Here is a 21,630-nt window from a genome sequence, read left to right on the forward strand (position 1 = left end):
TTATGGATTCTACAGGCCACATTCTATAAGAAAATTTTTTTTTCGGGTCGATCTGAGACAATTTTTGTTTCGGGGCTCAAAAAAAGGCAGTGTATAACCTTCCTTTTTTACCAAAAATCGACTACACCCAAATTTCTCGGGAAAACACTTCTTCTTATTAATTTGGGTGCGTAGAATCCAAATCAATTCGTACTTTTTCGATCAGACTTCTCAATCAAAAGTTATAGACTAGAAACCAATTTCGAAAAAAAACTCAAAGGGCTGTAACTTTTGAACTAGTAGCCCAATCTTGGAACTGTTTGAAATTATGGATTCTACAGGCCACATTCTATAAGAAAATTTTTTTTCCGGGGCGATCTGAGACAATGTTTTTTTCGGGGCTCAAAAAAAGGCAGTGTATAACCAGGTGCGCACTGGCCCGGGGGGGCGGGTGGCAGTTGCCACTTGGGCTGTAGATCATAATGTCACGTTGGAAATTTATAAGTATGTGCTGTATTTAGTTTCTTGCACTATTAATAAATTATTAACACGTTTCTCTAATTGGGGTTGATGTTAGGTTGTTAAAAAATTCTGTTTTAATTGAAGTGTTTTACAATGAATTTATCATTTTTTGTCATTGCATGAAAGTGCTGAAAAACAATGATAGGCGACGCACCTCGTGTGGATTGTATATTTTGTTATTTTTAATTATCAGCTGCAATTTAAAAAAAACTGTATGGTAATTTATTTTCGAGAAAAGAGTACTTTAAAATGTTTTTGTGGTGCACCTCAGAGCTAACCCCCCCCCCCCCCTATGTCCCGTAACCTATGCAATTCCACCTCGCCCGCAGTTACCCAGTCCGCCCCTGCTCATCGCATCAATTTTATGAAGGCGGTACAAAAATACTTGAAGGATTTCGATGTTACCAGATTCCTTGATGTTACTGAGCAAGACAAAGCCCACAGCGTAGTTCCAAATCTTGGTCCCAATTGAGGAGCAAAGAATGGAATAACGTTAAGGAATTTAAAGCAGCTCGGATAAAATAAAGCTGAAATTAGCAACACCAAAGTCCTATGATTCTGGCAGAGGAAGTTGTGTGGACCACGTATGGTACTGGGTAGGAGAGACGGTCCATTGTCAGCCTCCACTCAGAGAAGGGCAATCAGTTAATTCCTTAATCAAACACTTCCCCTCAAGAGGTGGAGAATATTTTGATTGGGTCCGGAGAGAAAACAGTACAGAATCTGGTCAACACGCTTGAGAGAATACAAGAAGCCAATCCAAATTCCAGAAGAAACACTTATCAGCAAGACAACACAATAGACAAATACCAAAATCGAACCAATTATAGGCAAGATGATCGAAACCGAAAAAATCAAGATAGAAGAGATAATAGAGACAATTATGAAAGAAGAGATCAAGAGCAGAGAAATTGTGAAAACAAAATAACAGAAACCATGAAAACCAAGACAGAAGAAACCATAGACAAGTAAATGCTGTACAGTACAGGGGAGATCTAAAAGAGAGTCCACCTAGAAGATGGAACCACAACACAGCTTACTTACTATCCAGCTCCGCAACTCTCGAGCGGCGCCTTTGATCTGGCGGTCTACAACCAAGCGAGATGGAATGGTGCCCTCTTTCTCGCGCTTGGGGTAAAAGTCGGAGCCGGATTAAACGAATTTTCATCGCGCGGTCGTTTCACAGTACCGTAGTAGGGGATTTTTGAGCTGTATTGTAATGTGAACGTTTAGAATTTGCTGTACAATATTACGTAATATTGCAATGAAACTAGGGTTAGGAGTTTAATACATTTTATTGCCTAATTGAATTGAATTCGGGACAATGGCCAACGTGGCAACACTGGGCTTGATTGCACGCCAAACAGGCAATGCAGTCTTTTACCCCAAGAGGCGGGGCATAAGCGCTGCGCGCGTAGATCGGCGCAAACCGCTCCCGCCAAGAGAGTTGTGCAGCTGGATAGTAAGTAAGCTGTGACCACAATGACAGAAATTCTGAAGAGAGAGACAGATAGGAGGAAAAGTGTCCACGTACGTTAGATATAGAAAGGGAAGTTCGGGGGCTGGATCAGTAGTTCCACTGATTCAGCAACAACGAAACGAATAAACCAACCACATCAATTTTGTACAAATTTTTATTCAAAGAACCAAATTCACTGATACCAACCAGGAGCAGGCAAAGTGCAAACTCGAGCTCACTTTGCCTGCTTCATTTGTCATTTCGCAAAATTCGAAGTTTTCCGGTAACATATTTTCAGTTTTTCCGGCAAAATCATTGAGTTAATGTTTGAAAATTGTTGGTGATCATTTTAGTCACTGAGGGACGACTGGTCTGGTTCCTGGGGTAGCATTGCTTAATGTGATCCATAAAACCAGAGTGCAGACTGAAGCTTTCTCTAAAATAAATTAACCTAAGATCTAGCATTAATTATTTACAGAACATAACGGCAGCTATGTATAATGATCACAAGAGTAATTAAGCAACCGAATATAGAATTTCAACGTGGGAGCGGTGTAGGTAGAGGGTTGGACGTTCGAGGTGGTACCATACCTATTTGGACTTTTTATCTTTTATTAATGTTACATGGAGTGGTCATTTGTACAACGTACAGTGGTCGCGAAATAGCCCTACGTCTTCGTATAGTTTCTACACGTAATCTTATCTACAACACCGTTCCGAGACAGAATTAATTCGTAATGGCCATGAAAGCACACTGTAATTATTGTCGGACGTTGAGGGAATATCGAAATGGGAGCGTAAGCCGATTAAATTGGTCCTGTTCATTAAAAAGATTGAAATAGAGAGAGTACTAACACATATAGCCAGGTTCCAGTTTTGTTATAATTAAAAAAATTAATCCCGTTACCAAGGATTTACTTCGTGATTAAATTTACCAGAAATATGTAATCGAGAAGCCCGTAGGTATAGTGGATCAAACAACATGCAATCACCGTACAAAGTCATTAGCATAATGACAATCATTTTCGTGCCTACATAAATATATACATTGTGCGGTTACATTTCATACAATACAATAGACATTTTGTAAACTATGAATGAGCCCTCCATAGGAATGAATTCGTGAACTACTTCAGGACTTGTTTAGTACACGCATTAAAGCGCAGACAATGCTAAAAAATTATCAAGTTTTGGAGATCTAAACATCTTCAGATTCAATGAACGGGTAAGGCATTAATCAACGCGAACAAATAAAGTAGGTACTGCGAAATTTCTGCTAAACGCCCCTAAACTAAAAATTCTTAATTACAACAGCAGCTGCAAGTTCCCCACACAATCTTAATCCAAAGAATAACAATAACTTAGAAGTCGTTCCGAAATTTAAAGGAAAGCTTTTAGGGGTATATCGATTGGCACCTCAAATGATCCGAGCCTGTATTTCCCATAAAATAAGGAGTAATTTGTTTAAATCAGAATTGAAACGCTCTTCCAATAAAAGGACGGGGTTGGTAATACGGGGAAGAATTTAACTTTTTGTCGATTTTACAAGAGAATTCCGCACCTTTCCTAATGGAAATTATTACGGCGTACTTAATCGTAACTTATTTTATCCGTCGTCTGCTAAGCTGCTTGTAAATTAATTCCTAGTAACCTTGCCATAAACTGGGATTAGTTTGATAAACTTTCAAGAGAAAAAGTGCAGCAGAACCAATTTCCGTTACCGTACGTAAGATGACTTGAAACATTGCAATAAGGGAGTAATTTTATTACAAGCACGAAACTTCTATTTAGAAAATGCAAAAAAAAAGGACATACAAAAGCATCATACAACGCATTTTCATAACAAAGCAGAGCTTACAACGGCTTTTCGTATTAATGTTATTCCATTCGAAATGGGATTACTGTATATCGTATCAGACGTCAGTTGTTAAATATATCAGGTACACTCCCAACATTTAGTAGATTTGCGGTCTCGGAGCCAAATTAACTTAGGTGTGACCCCGTAGAGTAAAAGCTTCTTCAATCCTACTACAAGCTGCATCTCGCACATAAAAATTTATTTAATCTACTATAATCGGTAAGGTCTCGCAAGTTTTGCGAAGATCCATTCTACACTTTTATACCAAAACTAATTAGAGGAAGATTAGACTCTCACTGTGCATCCTACTTTGGCAATTAGCCAACTGTACACAGTGTCGAAATACCCCTGAGGGGTTAAATTTAGAATGATGTGTCATGTTGATGTTCATGGTGTGATAAAAATTAGTTCATTAACTAGCACAGATATTATTACCACGTGCTTTGAAGGTAGCTAGTTAGTTATTCCACAATTAGAAGTGTAATACCTACAAACAGTTATATGGGCCACAGTCCACCCTAGCAAGATATATCCTTAATTCATTTTTATAACATGAAACACATACGTCATAAACGGACTACGGAAGAAACGGTTTCCATTACGCCGAATAAGTTGCTACAGATAATTTCGAATTAAAAATCCTCTAACCTCAAACACGGCCTAGGTAGGCTCACCCTAAATTATTTAGGCCCTCTATAGTGCCCACAACATTCAATATTGCTTTCATAATTTATTATTATATAAAGTAGTACATTGTAAGGGTGTTTAATTTATGATAATCTTAAATACGTCTATCTGATGACCAAAACTGCCGATGTGGAAAATACGCAGTATGATTTCACCGCAAGATCGAGAAAGGTAATATTACACATTCAAACTTGCGTGGGATTTTGAGTTCCGGCTCCAGAATCAAAAAATGTAAAAGTTAAAAATGGCCGATTTCATTAATAATGCGCCATTTGATTCATTGAATAGTCCTTCGAATACCATTCGGAGTCGAAGTATTTGTAGAATATTTTTGAGGTGCTGCTCCACTCATGCTAGTTACGCTTTTTAATCAGGGTAACTAGCATTCGTGAGAACTCCTCAAAAATAATTGACAGTACTTCGACTATTCATGGTATTATATATGAAAATTTTGGTGCGTAGAAACGACACCCATTTTCAAAACAAAGAGCGACTTCCCAAGTTACATCGCAAAGATTATTAATGGGCATCAGAATCGGGATAGAGGATTGATTTTACACGACAAAGTCGGAGCACGACCGCGGCAGTTACTCAGATTCGTGTAAATTTCAAAATAGGGAAGTTTCACTTCTGTCGTGTGTAATTCATTCGCCGTTTCTTTATTTTATTGCCTTAATTTTATAGTGGGTGGAGTTTTAGCTAATTAGCTACTCTCCCCACTTAACCCACAATCGCAAACAGCCATGCCTTATCTGGGTTTCGAACCCAGGACCCTTGTTGCCAAAGTTAGATCTACTAATATTGACTAGTATTTAATTGCCAAACGTTAAAGACCCTTTAAAAACCTTTACACTCTAAAATGCTCGAGTGCATTTAAGGGTGTTTGAGAGCATTTTAGAGTTGCCAACAGTTTTTAAGAGCTTTAGCTTTTAAGGGTCTACAAAGGTCTTTCAGAGTCCTTAAAAACCTTCAGAGGCCACCAAAGGTTTGAAAATGTCTTTGAGAGCCCTTGGAATTTCTAAAATATTTAAAAGACCCTAAGATCGATTAATACGATTTAAGAGTGTTGAAGAGATTTGTCTTGATGATGGGTTCTTGAAAACTTTTTGAAAGTTTTAAAGGTCGTAACCATTTTCTCAATAGCAGAAGCTTTTAGACTCTTTGTGATTCCTTCCCCCCTATAAAAACCGTGTCTTTAACGGGTTTTGCGAGCTTTTGAGAGTTCTTGCAAGCCTAAAGGGTGTGTGAAAATAATCGTCGTCTAAATTTAAGAACTTTTAAGCTCCAAGATAAGCCTTTGAGTGTTTTTAAGAGTTTACAAAGAAGAACCATTAATAGACATTTAATCTATAAGTTTTGAAAAGCACTAAAACACCTTTCATGGGAGGCGCAGAATTCCTGGGCAAGGGTAGGCAACTAGCGCATCTTCCACATAGCCGTAACAGATCAACCTCAAGGGAGGCTGACAGTTTTCGGCATTGGGGAAGAGGGGGGAAGGTTCAGTTTTCCATTGCCGTCATTCGAGAACCCTGGGTAGTTAGACCAACGGTTTTTGGTCTTGGGGGTCCAAAAGGAACCGTTTCGTTTGGCGCACGGCAAGAAAAACCTAGGACCTGTATTTATGTTCCTAACCACTTTAAAGCTCTCCTGTTGCAAGACCTGTGTGGCCGTGATATCACAACTATACAGGTAACTTGTGGCATACAGGATAGAGCTGAATTAGTTATTGCTTCAGGAGATTCTGTTAATCTATCTCGTAATAATGAGATGGTAGAACTGATAGAATACTGTGAGAGAAACAACAAACACTTCATTATAGGATGTGACTCAAATGGTCACCATACTACAAGGGGAAGCACTAAAGTCAACCCTAGAGGGTATATGACTTGAGTATCTAACAAGTACTAGTGTAAAGATACTCAATCGAGGCAGGGAATCCGAAGCCAGAACGTGATTGATCTTAGCGTGGCATCATGGAGAATCTCTGACCACATAACGTACTGGCAAGTCACTCCACAAGCGACTATGTCAGATCATAGAATAATTTCATTTGAAATTAACAGCAAGGGAGCCGCCAAGGTAACTGAGATTCCCCTTCCTTGGATAAAAACTTAGAGAGCCCCCTCTTGGACGACGCAACTGTAATGTGGTGTCATTTGAACAGGCATGTTGCCTGAGAACTATTGAAACAGCCTATAACTATCCTTGATGGTGCGGGACTCCCGAAAGCAGAAAACTCAGTTGGGCTTTTGCCTAGGCTTTTGCATGTCTATAGAATCCACCTCGTCTACATGCCGCCTAAATAAACTCCTAAAGGATTCATATTACAACGGAGGGAGATAAACATCGTTTTTATCCCCAAACCTGACAAAGGTGATTACTCCACACCTAAAGCATACCGCCCAATCAGTTTGAAATTTCTTCTTCTTAAGACACTTGAAAGACTGTGCGATAGACGCGCTAACACGATTTCCGCTGCACCCTAACCAACACAGCTCAAAGCGCAAAAAGGAAATAAGGCTTTCTGAGGTGGGCCACTCTTGTATTCTGGGCGAGGCGATTAAGCGATTGCCTATCCTAGAAGGACAATCGGACTCACTCACCCCTCATATCAGGAAAAACTAGCACATCTTTTATGATGCGGAAGTGCATCCCGACCTGATATATATTCATCCTCACGGATGGATCTAAAACAATGGAAGCAACTGGTATTTACTCCAAAGAACTGAATTTTTACATTACTCAATCACTATAGGCAAACTCCCTACTATATTCCATGCAAAATTGGTAGGACTAACGCTTAGCGCAAGAAAAGTTCGTATGTATGTACTGTAAAATTAACTCTAGGTTGATTTCCGAAGGTCACGATTCCTAGAGCAAATAGCAAACAGCAATACCCTTGAACTCGTATGGGTTAAAGGGCATGCTGGAACAAAAGGCATTGAGAAAACCGATGAGTTAGCCCGACTGCCCTCAAAACAGATTTTTTATGACCCAGAGCCGGCTCTTCACTCACAGATACAATTGCAAATACCTTAATAACTCAGGACACCCAAACCCAACACATGGCTAAGTAGAACTTCGATTGTCGCCAAGCGAGAGAGACCTTCAGGCCACCATCTCCTAGCCTGGCGCGTTTTTGCACAGAGGGCTATCAAGGAAGAACCTGAGGGTGGGAATACTTTCTGGAGACTGTAAACTAAACAAGCATACATGTACTGCATGGGTTTCGTAGAATCACCATCTTGTAGCGGAATTTACATATACCACAAGAGTCCAACTGAGACGATTCATATGGTGGGGTATTCTGCCCGGACATGGCTATGATTAGAGACCCTTCCAGCATCCTTAGGTTCATCTCACGTGTGGAATTGTAATACAAAAGGCGCGAATGTGAAGCGTAAGTACCTGTGGACCTAACCCACCCCCCTATCGTAGTCCAGAATACAGAAAAAGACCCTTCATTAATTTTAAGGATGCTTAAGAGAGTGTTTAAGTGATTTTAAGGGCTGCTTAGATAAAGAAGAGAGCCTTTTAAATATTTCGCGAGGGTTTTAGTGTTCAAGAGCCTTTAGAAGATTTAATGAGTCTTGTGAGACTGTAAGCGTTGCCGATAATCTGATGTTGATGCTCCACTTTCAGAGTGGTCAAGATATTTCTGGTTTATCTTAGGGTTTTAAACTCGTTATTAATATTTATGAACTGAGAGCTAATATTACTTGGGCTTTTTAAGTCTTTGCTTTAGGAGTTTTCAAAACTGGTAGGTTTTCAAGTCATGGGTCATTTACGAACTCTTACAAGATGCTTTCGTAACCGTTAAGTAATTTTAACGCGTTTAGGAGCTTCTAGAAACGTACAGTACAAATAAAACTAATAAAATTACACTACAAGTAGGTATGAGGGATCTATAACTAACGGGGTAAAAATGTTGACTGGAACATTAAATATATTTTTAAAACAACATGTTTTAAAAAAAGCCTTTTATAGTATCCCACAAGTTTGCAGCAGTAAAATTATACAATTAATTAACACAACTATTTTCCTTAATTTGAGTTTTTCTCTTAAATTTGATTTTGTAATAATAATATACCAAAATGTCTAGAATTGATCGCTGTAGAAGACTGGTGACATGCAAAAATACAGTTGTTTAAGGCGCGAATCCTCAAGGCTAGGTCCACCTTGATATATGTGCCCTTTCTACTCAATAGATGTATTTTGTGAAAATTCGTTTGCTTCGGTAGGAAATTCCGTTGATACCTTATACACGTCATTCTGTGATATATTAACACAGAGTATCATCATACAAAGTGTGAACAAGTCCTGAACCCCAAAGTTTCGGAATGGACCCAATGCCAATTAAATTAATGTCTCTCAGAATCCAAACAATGGGGTGAAATGAAACGGAAACAACGAAAATCTTGTTTGCGGCAAACCCACATGCTTTGCAAACGAAATGCATTATATAGCGAAAATCGGAATGCCATTCATTCAATTCACCGACACTATCATGACCTCCTTCTACGTCAAGTTCCGAAACGTAATTAAAGTAAAGCTTTATTTATCGACTTAATCTGACACCAATCAGTAACCGTTTTAATAAAAGCGGGTAATGAACTCTGTAGGAAAAGTTGAGACACTTCTCTCGCTTGAGAAAAAGCTCCTTGAGTTATACGGATTAGACTACGAAACTTGGCCAAACAACAAAAAATCACGAAACTGGTTTAAATTCATTTGGAAACAATTAATTATTTTGATAATTCGCGGACGTCTACGACAACATGTTAATCCTGTAAGTAAACTGAACGTTGTTTGCCCGGAAACACAGGAAATATTTTTGAAGCGCAACACCTTATATATCATAAGCATATACTTGGATAAGTCCTTAAGAAACGCGTTAATCCATAAGAAGTTTTATAGGTTTGCTTTTGACAGTTTACGAGTTATTGAACAATTTCTGCTCAAACATAAAAATTGGAAGTTTTAAACCTTAAATTATCATTGAATGTGTAAGAGACGGAGAAATTCTATTTGAATAATAAATTTCGCGTATTATAATTTCGTAAGAAAAATAAAATTTATTTCACAAAAGGAGTAGTAATATATTATATCGGTTTAACTGCTCATCCATTTCGGGAGGTGTAGGATTTTGCACAATTATTTCCGACTCATGTCACAAGTCAATAGCATTAGAATCGATATTAAAGCTTTAAAGAGGGCATAGGACACATCACTTCAAAATATTTTTAATTAGTCATTGGTTGGGTTGGGGGACACTTGCGTCCAGAGTGGGACAGTTGTGCCTTCAATATGTGCAAAAATTGTTGCTTTTGTTACTCATTGGCACCTGCTGAACACTAATATCAATATTGGTATCTCGAAAGCGGAACAGGAAGTATAGACTTCAAGATGGCGGACAATTTCCGAAAATGTTGATCTTTGCACTCATGCGACCGATTTTTTGATCTAAAATCGAATTATAATGTAATAATAGTTGTTTAAACAATAATGTAATAGTTTTTTTCTATTTCGATGTGGAAACAATACCGAAACCGTACTTGATTGGCCCAGTTTGCGTGCGTTTCTAGACAGAAATGATGCTGAAAGAAATAGAAACGTATTATTTTTTTTATTTTGTTGGATTGGTACCCCTCGCTTTTTTGCCGTCAACGGTATCCGTCAAATCAAAACTAAACTTAACCTGTAAAGTGTAAATAACATACGAGGAAGTTGACCGATTGTATTAATTCCGATTAATTTTGAATATATACTCCGAGATATACTCCAAAGGGTAGAACTTTTTTTATTTTTACTTGGCGTAGTAAAATATGCCAGCAGTACATTCTGCTTACTTTTTGAACTCCCTTCTCGGTCAGCCAGTTTTCAAAAATTTTGTACTCCTCGTACTTTACTTTCGATTTTACAGGCAGTAAATTTAACGTCGCACCATTTGGCAATCTCTTGGATCTCTGGTGGGGTACAAGAGACGTGTTTGTCATCCGTATTCATCATAACTGCCGCAAAATGGAATTATGACCAAATAATTAAAAGTTTGAGGTTTGAAAATACAGGAATCAGGTTAGCCAACGTGAAAATAAATGAACTGTGTCCATTACCAACATACACTGAATGATAGTTTAAAATTACCTAACAACGCCTAAAGGCAATATTTATAATTTGTATAATTTATTATTTAAAATAAAGTCGAAATAGAAAAAATAGTATAAAGCACGCGTGTCATTTGTCTACTTGTCGCACTCGGCTTTTGCCGCATTCGCCGCTACGCGGCTTATGCGGCAAACTACCTCGTGCGACAATCTTCGTCAAATGACACTTGTACTTTAATATACTATTTCAGTGGCAGGATGCGTAAAATTAAAAATTACGAAATTCTCAGTTCCCCTCGCCAAACGGAGGAAGACTTGCAAAACGATTGTTTCTAGTAATCCTGACACATATAAGTATATTCCCGACATGCGTTCAATAATAATAAAAATAATAAATGTATTTAATAAGTATCTAGGTTAATTACATAGAAACTGTACAAAGGGCGAGATTCAGCAATTGAATGACACATATACCATTTCTTCTCTTCCATCTAACCCATGTGATTCCGGTCATTAGCATCAGAAAATAAAAAAATAAACAATAAAATAGTTCGCAAAAATAAACCTCAAATGAAATAATAAAACATCATTTAAAAGAAGATTTTTCCCGTTAAATATTATTAATTAATTAATTATGTTGAATATTCCATAAAAGGGAATCATTTGACTTCCGATGTACGTACACGTTTGCTACATGGACGTCGTAACCTAAAATGGATCAAAGTTGGACGTCCAATGTAAGGACTGTGTTGGGTGGTATAGCACTATGAAAAACATAATAAAAAAAGAGGTCCACTCTTACGCACTTTAACGTCAGAAAAACTATGAAATTAATGTTTAAACATTTGTTCACTATTTTTATCGTGTCGTACGTACGGCAGAAATAACGTTATAATCGGTTTTTAGATCGAAAAAATCGTGCGCAAGAGTGTAAATGTTGATATCCGGAAAATGGCCGCCATGTTGGATTCTGAGCTTCCGGTTCAGATTTTGAGGCATCAACATCGATATTCGTGTTCAGTAGGTCCAAATTAGTAAATAAACGCCTATTTGGACAAATGCTGTCTGTAATGCTCCTAGAACTTTTTAAACCGCTGTTTTTTATAAAAGTGAACCAGTAGTAGCTCAAAGGAAAGTGACATTGAAATTATTCGAAATTGATTGTTGGTTAGCCCATATTTAAACCCTCAAATAAACGACATAATTAATTAAAAGCATTTTTGTTCTTCAGAATTAATTATGGGTAATTTGCACATAGGTAAGTAATTAAGGTTGGTCTTTCTCTCTTGTGTCTCAGATAAAGACTTAATTCCCAGAATTAGATAAAGTAATAACCACCCGGTTACACAAGAGTATGACTATTTTGACAAAATAGAGGACCACAAGTATTTCCCAGCAAACGTGGGTATGTGAAATGATAAATTTAAGATGTGCAGCATCCAATGTATGACCCATACATTGAATGCTGCGTTTAAAGGTACTCCGCTTCGCGTCGTACCATTCACATTCCAATTTTACCATGAAAAAGTATCAAATCGCATTGTACACATTTTATATTACATAGCATAACGTATTTCTATATTCCGAACAAAAGTAATATTGAAATATAGTTTTAATTATCTTACAGGTATAACAAAAATAACAACTAAAACATGAAATGAAGTAATTAACTTTTATGTGTCTATATTATCATTAGATGAAATGTTTCTTTTAGTTTGCTAATACTTCATTGTTTTTTTTGGAGAACATTTTTGCTTAAAATGAGTGAAATTTAAATCATTACAACCACAAAGAAAAAGCCTGTGCGATTTATAACAGCTTTACGTATATAGTGAAACTTAAGAAAGGAGAATGCATAACGTGGTTGTGCGTTAAATAAAAGAGGAAAAGTGTAGGGGCAGTATTTATAACTTCATTGTTGTTCACACGAAAGGAAGCATACTTATTTATTATTCGATTTAATTTTTTTTCTTGTTATAAACATTTTGTGATTAATTATTACAGTATTAAAAGTGCACATCAAACGCAGTGGCTACAGAACTCTCGAAAGCGAAGAGGAGATGTCGAATGTATTGAATCGAGGTTATGAATTCTGTAACGGGCTTAGTTATAGTTACAAGAGTCGAAGACCTCACTTGCATAAAATAAAATTGTCCTTCTACGGCACTGCAAAAAAAATTTTTAATTTACCCACGGCTAGCTCAGTGATAAAAATGTTTTCAAAGCCCGTATCTTGCGGAAGTTTTAAATTCAAAATGTAATGTCCTGATTTGATTCAACTGTAATAAATACGCATGTGAACTTAATTGATTGAATATATTAGTAAAAACAAAGGCGATCAATTTCCATTTTTCTGCACACGTTATTGGATGTAAAATATTAGTTTGATTTATTAAAAGGAAATAAAAAAAATCGCGTGATCATTATATTTGATCTTTATCTAAAATCCGTCCTTTTACACACACTAAAATCCTGGTACATTCTCCCGTGTAACATACACATACATCTGAACCCTAAACGAAATCCAACCAAAGGACAAAATTCCCATTCAATGAAGCAAAATAAACCAAATCCATTTTTTTGATCCGCTTCCTAGCAATAAATGCAATACAAAATCTGATTTATACAAGTAATTCTCATGGGTCGATTCCTTTAGGGATATTAAAGTAATTGATATTAATTTGCATGCACCGATTAATTGTCTTTAAATTCCCTGCTGCATGCCTTTGCATACAAAATGTTTATTTATCGCACAGTGCGTTATCCAATGACGTCATTCAACTTTAGGGAGCTTTTAACAAGCCATTACTGTTAGCAATCCTAAAAAAACTTCGTTGTAGATCACACTGAGTACTTTAGTTTATTTGAGGCGGTTCTCGGACTTGGAAATGTTCCTTTGCGTATATTTTCCTTTTTCTACGAATCAGGTTGATAAAAGTTTTTCTTCGTCCGGAATTTACTGTAATTCGTTAATTCGCGTACATATAAAATTTCAGGTAACTTGCAATTTATCACAAATCCGAATTTTTTGAAATGTTTTTTTAGGCGTACTCGAAATTAGGAGTAGGTATCTTAATATGTTGGGACGGGACATTTAAGAGTTATAGTACGGACCTTAACCAGCACGATAGTGAAACACGTGCGGTAACCAGTTGTATGTACTCTTGTGCAAGATATAGGAAGGGGGAGTTTAGTTTGAAAGAAGTACATGTACAGGGTGTCCCATTTACCACACTTTTCTAACGGGTATCTCAGTAATTGTTAGCAAATGGCAATATCGGAACCATCCTATATCTTCTTAGTCAAAAAGAGGTACAGAAAAATGTTATGAATGCGAATACGGGTGCAGGCCAGGCAACAGTTATTAGACCGAAACTCATTTTTTAAATGGAAAATTATAATTATGAGTCTAAAAGAATCATTAAAAAATTCCAAGGTCGAGGTTTTTTTTGACGTCTGTCAACTGTAGTATAGTTCAAAATTAGTTAAAAGAACGCATGTTTTGGCAACTTAATTCAATTAACAATAATTGACATCCGGACGCGTAAGCCGTTTTAATTAATCCCAATAAATTGAAACGTAACATTGCAATGTCTTTATATTATGATTATAAGGCTACTGGCAAATATATCTCTAATTCAATTAATTAATCTTAATTGAAAAGAATTTACCTTGTATTTATTTAAAAATTTTTCTTGTGTATTTCTAAGGGCTGTATCTAAGTATTTTTTTAACATATCTCTATCAATTAAGTAGAACAAAAATTTTAATTGGCAGCAATAGCAAATAGCACAAAAATGTTGTATTCTCTTAAATGGGCACTGTCAATTTCACGGACTTTTATGAATGGTAGGGTTAGCGTGCCACGGAAAATTGATAAAAATGACTAAACATTTACAATTAAGTTCAAAACTATGCGTGGTTCCATTTTGGGTGGTGTGTTAATGAATTCAGAAACAAGTTTTGTGATAACTTGTCGCCGTGAATTTCACTCTAAATTTTCTCCCCCAGCATAATAGTAATACTTCCCGCAAATTTGATTCTCTGGACACTTCATGCAAACTCCTACCCAACCCCCGTATTGGAAATCCAACGTTTACAAACAGTTGCCAAGCTTCTCATGAAAATGAATCATGTAAACGAGCGAACTTATCCAGAAGTTGGTAACTTTTCACTTAATAAGTGATTGAAAATTACTGCTAAAAATAGGTAATTTTCAATAATACCCTGGTGCTGCTTAATAAGGATATTACTTACACATTCGGATGGTCCAACGCTTACTAATTAAAACTATCCCTTAGCAAGATTAGAAAAAGTTGTGACTCGTTAACGTTCATTCAAGCACAACTAATGGAACCTTTCGTGTAACAGAGTGAAAGGTGCCAATTACCATTCCATGTACGAAATACTGTTAGCTTCTCTGATTATATTTTCTAAATTATCTGCAAGCACAAAATGCACTTCTCCTAGTCTGCAGGTTCTCGTTTGCACGAGAGTTGTTGACAATCTTAAAACTTATTGTGCACATCTAATTTAGCGCATTTAAGTTTAATTGCTTACGTTCTCGACGTACCGGAGGCATTTGAGGAACACTTTCCGGCGAAGGGAATTTGATTTAAATAAATGTAGAGATACATATTTAAGGCCGTTGGCCGTATATAAATTTGTTACATCCAACATTGCCGTTTCAACACCAAATGCTTAAATTTAATTTCGCAAAATACGTTCCTTTCTCATATTACCGAAGCGGATAATTTCTACATTTGACAGTATACGCGTTATTGATAGACGGTGATTTTACAATTTCGTTTATATTCAAAGAGCACTCTGGAATCCTTTAAGGATTGCGCCGACGAATAATTTAATATGTCTTTTGGATGCATCGCGTACAAATATAAAATTCCTACGAAATACGATACCGGGAATATAACAGGAATCACCGATGCCTGTTTCTGCACGTAAAACAAGATCGGCGGAAGTACAAAGAGCGATTTATATTTCAGCAGAGATATACGAAAAGCTACAAGGACCAAAAATATATGTGAAAGGAACTAGTCAAATGGATGATTGCCAAATGCGGTCTCGTAATTCGAAGGTATTGAAAACAAATGCCGGAATACATTTGAAATTGAAAAAAAAGGTTTCTACCTATGGTGTCATATACGTCAGCAACTATTTTGTAATTACACATATAGCAAACGGGAACAAACATCGTATAATTTCAATAAATTTGTATTAATAAAATCTGCTAATCAATTTATGCAAAATAGGACGGCATAGGTACCATTGTGGTGCAAGTATCAAAGGGTTCACCAATTACTAACTAATTATTTGACATCAAAATGTATAACAAGTAAATTTATTAGGTACTTGTCCTACTCCAACAATACTCCATCAAAGTACTTAGTCCTGGCTAATTATTATTTAATTACTTAAGCACCCCACATAAAGTAGTTTTTGTTCTAAATAAGTGGGGTTGTCATCTTACCCATGCAGCTAGTGAACAATAAATGAAAAGAGGAACAGCAATACACTTCATTACATTAATCAGGGAATAGTTTTGACGATAGCGTTCAAAATGCATTGGTCGGATTTAATTGAATTAATTTATAATTGTTTTTGAAATTTTACTTTGATTTTGATCAATTAATTAATTCTGCTACGCGATTTAAAGAGCAAAACCTAAGCTACACTTAAAAGATAACAAATTATGCATTTCTAATTTTACAATGTGGAAAAGCAAAACAATAAAAGTTCTGTACTTTTCATGTGTAACGCTCAAAAATAACCGGCTCTATTGTGTGTTTTCCCGAGAAATTTTGGTGTAGTCGATTATTGGTAAAAAAGGAAGGTTTATACACTGCCTTTTTTTGAGCCATGAAAAAAAAATTGTCTCAGATTGACCAAAAAAAAAATTTTCTTATAGAATGTGGCCTGTAGAATCCATAATTTCAAACAGTTCCAAGATTGGGCAACTAGTTCAAAAGTTACAGCCCTTTGAATTTTCTTTCGAAATTGGTTTCTAGTCCATAACTTTTATTGAGAAGTCTAATCGGAAAAGTACGAATTGTTTTGAATTCTACGCACCAAAATTAATAAGAAAAAATGTTTTCCCGAGAAATTTTGGTGTAGTCGATTTTTGGTAAAAAAGGAAGGTTAAGTATTCAAATACTATGCGAAGTATGCGAATACTTCTCAAAGTATTCAAATACCTTGCGAAGTATTCGAATACTAAATATTTGTGAAAGTATTTGAGTCACAAGTACAAATACTGCTTCCATAAAAGTATTTAATTACAAAGGATTTGAATACTTTAAAGGATTTGAATACTAAAAAGTATTTACAAAATCGAATACTGCGCAGCTCTGTTGGTACATAATAATAATATAGGGTATAAGTGGACCTTGTCGACCTTGTTCCACAATATGAACTTACCCATTTCAGCCACTTGTCTCAATTTTTAGCCTGATCCCGAAAACTTAGTTACATTCCCAAAAAATGGAGCAATTTTCTGTAGAGCGATCCTAAACGCAAAGAAGTCGTGGCAGCGGTATACCTCCACCATTTCAAGAAATACGCCTATTAAGGAGGTATGGACGAAGATTTGTAACAATCTTTTCTTACCAATGGAAAATTTCAAATTCCAACTTCCGCTTAAGTAATCTTCGCTTTGTGCTCTTAATTAACTCTAATGTAAATTTGAAATTCTAATGACATAAGTTGTTCCTGTAGTAAATTTGTTCCAAGTGTTATAGGGTTCCTATTACAATAGTTCTTTGTTTGGCCGATGGAGATCGTGCAGGAGTTTCTTTTTCAGTCTTCTCGGTGCACGCACTTCTTTGTACAAAATGCGATATTCAACTATTGCTTGTAGAAGAACCTAGACGCCACGTTGGTTGCTCGACATTTTTGTCTGCCTTTTGAAATTTATTGTGGCTGTGGTTAAGTTTAGTGAAGTTTTTCTGTTACTATTTTGCTTTCGACGCTGTTGCGCATATATTTTAGGCCGTTTTCGGTATGTAACGAAACCCTCGAATTTGAATAATCAGTTTTTTAGGCTTCTTACTTCTGGATTACTCTTTTCTTTATTATTACCTACTTGATTCAGACTTTCTACACCGATATTTCTGTGTGGAAAGCGCATAATTTTGGATTTTATCAACATTGAGCAAGGAAAGTTCATTTGGAAGTTCCATCGCCATATTATAAATCCAAACACGCTGTAGATGAGTTTCTATCTTACCGGCAGATTCCAGTGAAATTAATCACGTGACACTGTGACTTACTTACATAGATTTTGTTTATCTACACTAGTAGAATTGTTCCTGAATTATAAGCGCAAACTTGGAGATCATCGTTCTTAAAAATTGCTCCGATTTTACGTACATCCCTTTCTGTCGTTACCGAAGATTTGACCTTCACGGTATTCAACCCGATTTTGTGATTGCAATGAATAGAAATTTAGTTATTTGTGAATTGTGCATCATAAAGTAGGCTTCATGAAAGTAACTTTTATGCTTTAATACCCAATGTTGTAAGAATAATACGTGGTCGATCAAAATTTTACTTTTGCTAATGTAAATTATTCATTCTTATTGAGTATTAGTTACAGTTTTAGTGTACGATTAGCCTGATCAGTGTCAGACGCTTATGCAATATTTTATGTGCCGCGCTATTCACTACCCCTCCTGTTGGTTTGTTTGTGTTGTTCAGAAAAGGCTAATCGAATTATTTTTTATGTTTAATTCCTTTAAAGTACTTTATTTGATTAGCTTGTCAAGACCAGAACAAGGATCTCTTAGTCACCCTTTTGGTATCTGGTATGACTTTCCCTTTGTTGGTTGGCTATAATGAGGGTTAACAGTGCTCAAAGATTTGGGAGCTGAGTCGTGGATCTTGTACTGAGTGTTGTTTGAAGGGGGCGCCAACCTGTCTTAAACCAACTTGCCCAATGACAGGTAATCGGACAAGCTCATAACGTAATGCAAAAATCGATCCTATTATTAATTTATTTAAACAGGTAATTGACTCGGTAGGTAAGTATAACTTGACGATGATATCGATAACGTAATTCTTGTGTTTCAGATGAATGATCATTCAACGGACTTCAATATTGGACTGATAACTCTAAATACAATTGACAATTTAAGGACAGCACAACATTATCAATTAATTCTAGGATGGACAATTAATAATAGACAAATATGCTTAATTTAAACAAATAAACTTGACATCTCCTTTCAAATTTTGTTATCTCAAACCTCAGAGCATTGTGTGAACCATTATCCACATGGACAGCACGTACATACAGGTGGACGGTGGGATGGCGGCTTATCACCATAGAATTAAAATCTTATCATCAGGAACAGCGCTTGGTATTCCGCAGTTACTTGTGCAGGTAATAAATTTGCGTCCCACGTGACGTCAGGGGCGGCTACTATATATTTTTTCCAATTTCCAGTACTTAGGGGTAAGAGCCCTAAAAGGTAACGCGTACGCTAATATGACGAATATTCCAAATTAATAGCTTACTTAAGGTGACAAACGGCTCTTGAAAGAATTTTAGACAACCATTGAAATGTAGATTAAGTTATTGCCTAATTAGGTTTGTACCGGAATAATTGCACGTAGTATAGGTAGGTAACCAAAATCCTAAAATTATTTACTGTCAATAAATTAATTTTACATTCAGTAACTCACGCGTTATTCTCGCTACCCAGCCCCACTGACTTAAATAAGTCTCGAATCACAACGTAAATTATTATGTCCGTGGGAACGTTTCTTTTTCCACGACCGCCACTCGCCCTTTTTCTTGGTCCCGCTCAAAAATCCCTCCCATCACAAGTTGTGTATACACGCATGTGCTCCCACATCAGACACAGTGTCCTCCATCGGCCACACCACCCAACCGTTCCCGCCTCATTCAAAAAAGAATAAATTGTTCATAGACATAATCCACAATTTCTGCAAATTTAGAACGCTACACTGGTTTACTTTCACTACTTTTCCCTTTTTCTTCGTGTTGCTAGTATACAGGGTGACAATTTGAAAATTTACCACCCCCCATATCTTAGTAAATAAACGAGATATTTAAAAAAATCAAAATCCGTTTCGGTAATTCGGAGGGGGAATCACAATGACATAGTTGGCGACGCACCCCCTCCAACCCCCTGCGCCCCAGCCACCCCAACTTTTAAATCTTAAATAGTGACCTCCCATGTGTGATACGTCGTTGGAAAGCTCTGAAAAAATGCTTTCCAACCATACCAAATAGCATTACATTTAGGTTAGTAATTATCGTGCAAATCAAAAAATAAACTTAATATGATACATTTGAAATCTGTCGTATTTAAAACGCAACCGGCGAACATAGACGAACTAAGACAGAGAATAATTCAAGAATGTCGAAATATTGTAAAACCAACATTTGAAAAGGTTCGACAAGAGTTTGAGAATAGTTTATAACTGGCGATCAAAAATGAGTTGCTGTCGAGTCGGCTTTGGAAGTTCAAGTTAAATACGATTTTCCATGTTTATTTTTTGATTTGCACGATAATTACTAACCTAAATGTAATGCTATTTGGTATGGTTGGAAAGCATTTTTTTCAGAGCTTTCCAACGACGTATCACACATGGGGGGTCACTATTTAAGATTTAAAAGTTGGGGTGGCTGGGGCGCAGGGGGTGTGAGGGGGTGCGTCGCCAACTATGTCATTGTGGTTCCCCCTCCGAATTACCGAAACGGATTTTGATTTTTTTAAATATCTCGTTTATTTACTAAGATATGGGGGGTGGTAAGTTTTCAAATTGTCACCCTGTATAAGAATCCCGATACTCACCCCGCCAACCTTGCACATTTGAGGAATTTAAAAAGGAATTAAAGTCCCTGGATACCGGTCCGAAGTCTTTATCCTTCTCAGATTCAACGGTAATTTTAGCCCCTGTAATAGTTTTACCAAAAAAATAAACTTCTAGAAACTTAGTTGCTTTTTTTGGGGAAAAATCTGGACTCTGGAATACAGATATAAATAATACGCCGTCGATCTAACTTTGAATACTCGATTTGTGCATTCTGTCGTGTATTTTGACATAGGTACGTCATTTACGGAAAGGTTTAAACCTATGTGCCGATTAGAATTTATTCATAAATTATGACTACGACTGGACTTGAACCCTCGTCACTACGATGATGCAACAGCAATAAGGCAATGAGAAATATCCGAATAAATTCTAAACGATTGAGTTCACTGTAGCAATACATATTTCATTACGTATCGCATAAAATATACATCCCATCTCGCGCAATATTTATAAACATTTGCGAATGTGGCAATAATTCTCAGATAATTAAACAAATCGATTTAGGGGTAAATAAATTACGCAACTTGATCGAACCCCTGAAAAGAGTGCTGCGTATGTAACCTCAATTTGACGAAAGGGGATAATCAATATCAAGTCCACGCTGGATAGAGGAATGAATTTTAATGAAACCTTCAATAATATACATTATTAACTAATCTAAAATCAAGCTTCGTATTTCTAGAAGGCACTAGTGGAACACTAATTTGTATTGGGCACGTTACAAAATTATAAGCTTGTCAAATGACTAGAATATTGGATCTAGTCAAGATTCGCCCGAGCTTTAAAATTTTCTTATTGCACGTGAGATCTGTTTCTTACACTATAATCTAATAACATATTCCTTTCATCTGCGTACCTCTCAGTTCAACACGTGAGAATTTATGTTAAAGTTGTATGATCGGATAAATAATTGTCTTTAACTAGGTTAATTAAACTTGGTCATTTATGAGCGCGTGATCTAAAGTAGCTCTCGACCGTATAACCGAAATCGTTCACTTACACAATTTATTCGAATGAATATTTAATTTATAGTACCGCGTTCAATAAATGCCTTCTCTGAATAATCACGCAATAGCACAATTCGTCACCGGATTTTTAAAAAATAAAAAATAGTTTCACGGCCTAACCAAAAAGCGAGATTTCATTTTTAATCTGCACTC

General features: G+C 36.4%; 1 long non-coding RNA gene across 1 annotated transcript; it reads right to left on the reverse strand.

The window, feature by feature from the left end:
- Nucleotides 1-18,856: 18,856 nt before the first annotated feature.
- LOC116172408 lies at nt 18,857-19,391 on the reverse strand. Its single transcript, XR_004145653.1, has 3 exons — nt 19,310-19,391; nt 19,142-19,261; nt 18,857-19,088 (listed from the first exon to the last, which is right to left on the reverse strand). It is a non-coding gene; the product is annotated as an uncharacterized LOC116172408 (long non-coding RNA).
- Nucleotides 19,392-21,630: the final 2,239 nt, after the last annotated feature.

The sequence above is a fragment of the Photinus pyralis genome, unplaced genomic scaffold (genome assembly GCF_008802855.1).
Source record: "Photinus pyralis isolate 1611_PpyrPB1 unplaced genomic scaffold, Ppyr1.3 Ppyr1.4_LG5, whole genome shotgun sequence".
Lineage (NCBI taxonomy): Eukaryota > Metazoa > Arthropoda > Insecta > Coleoptera > Lampyridae > Photinus > Photinus pyralis.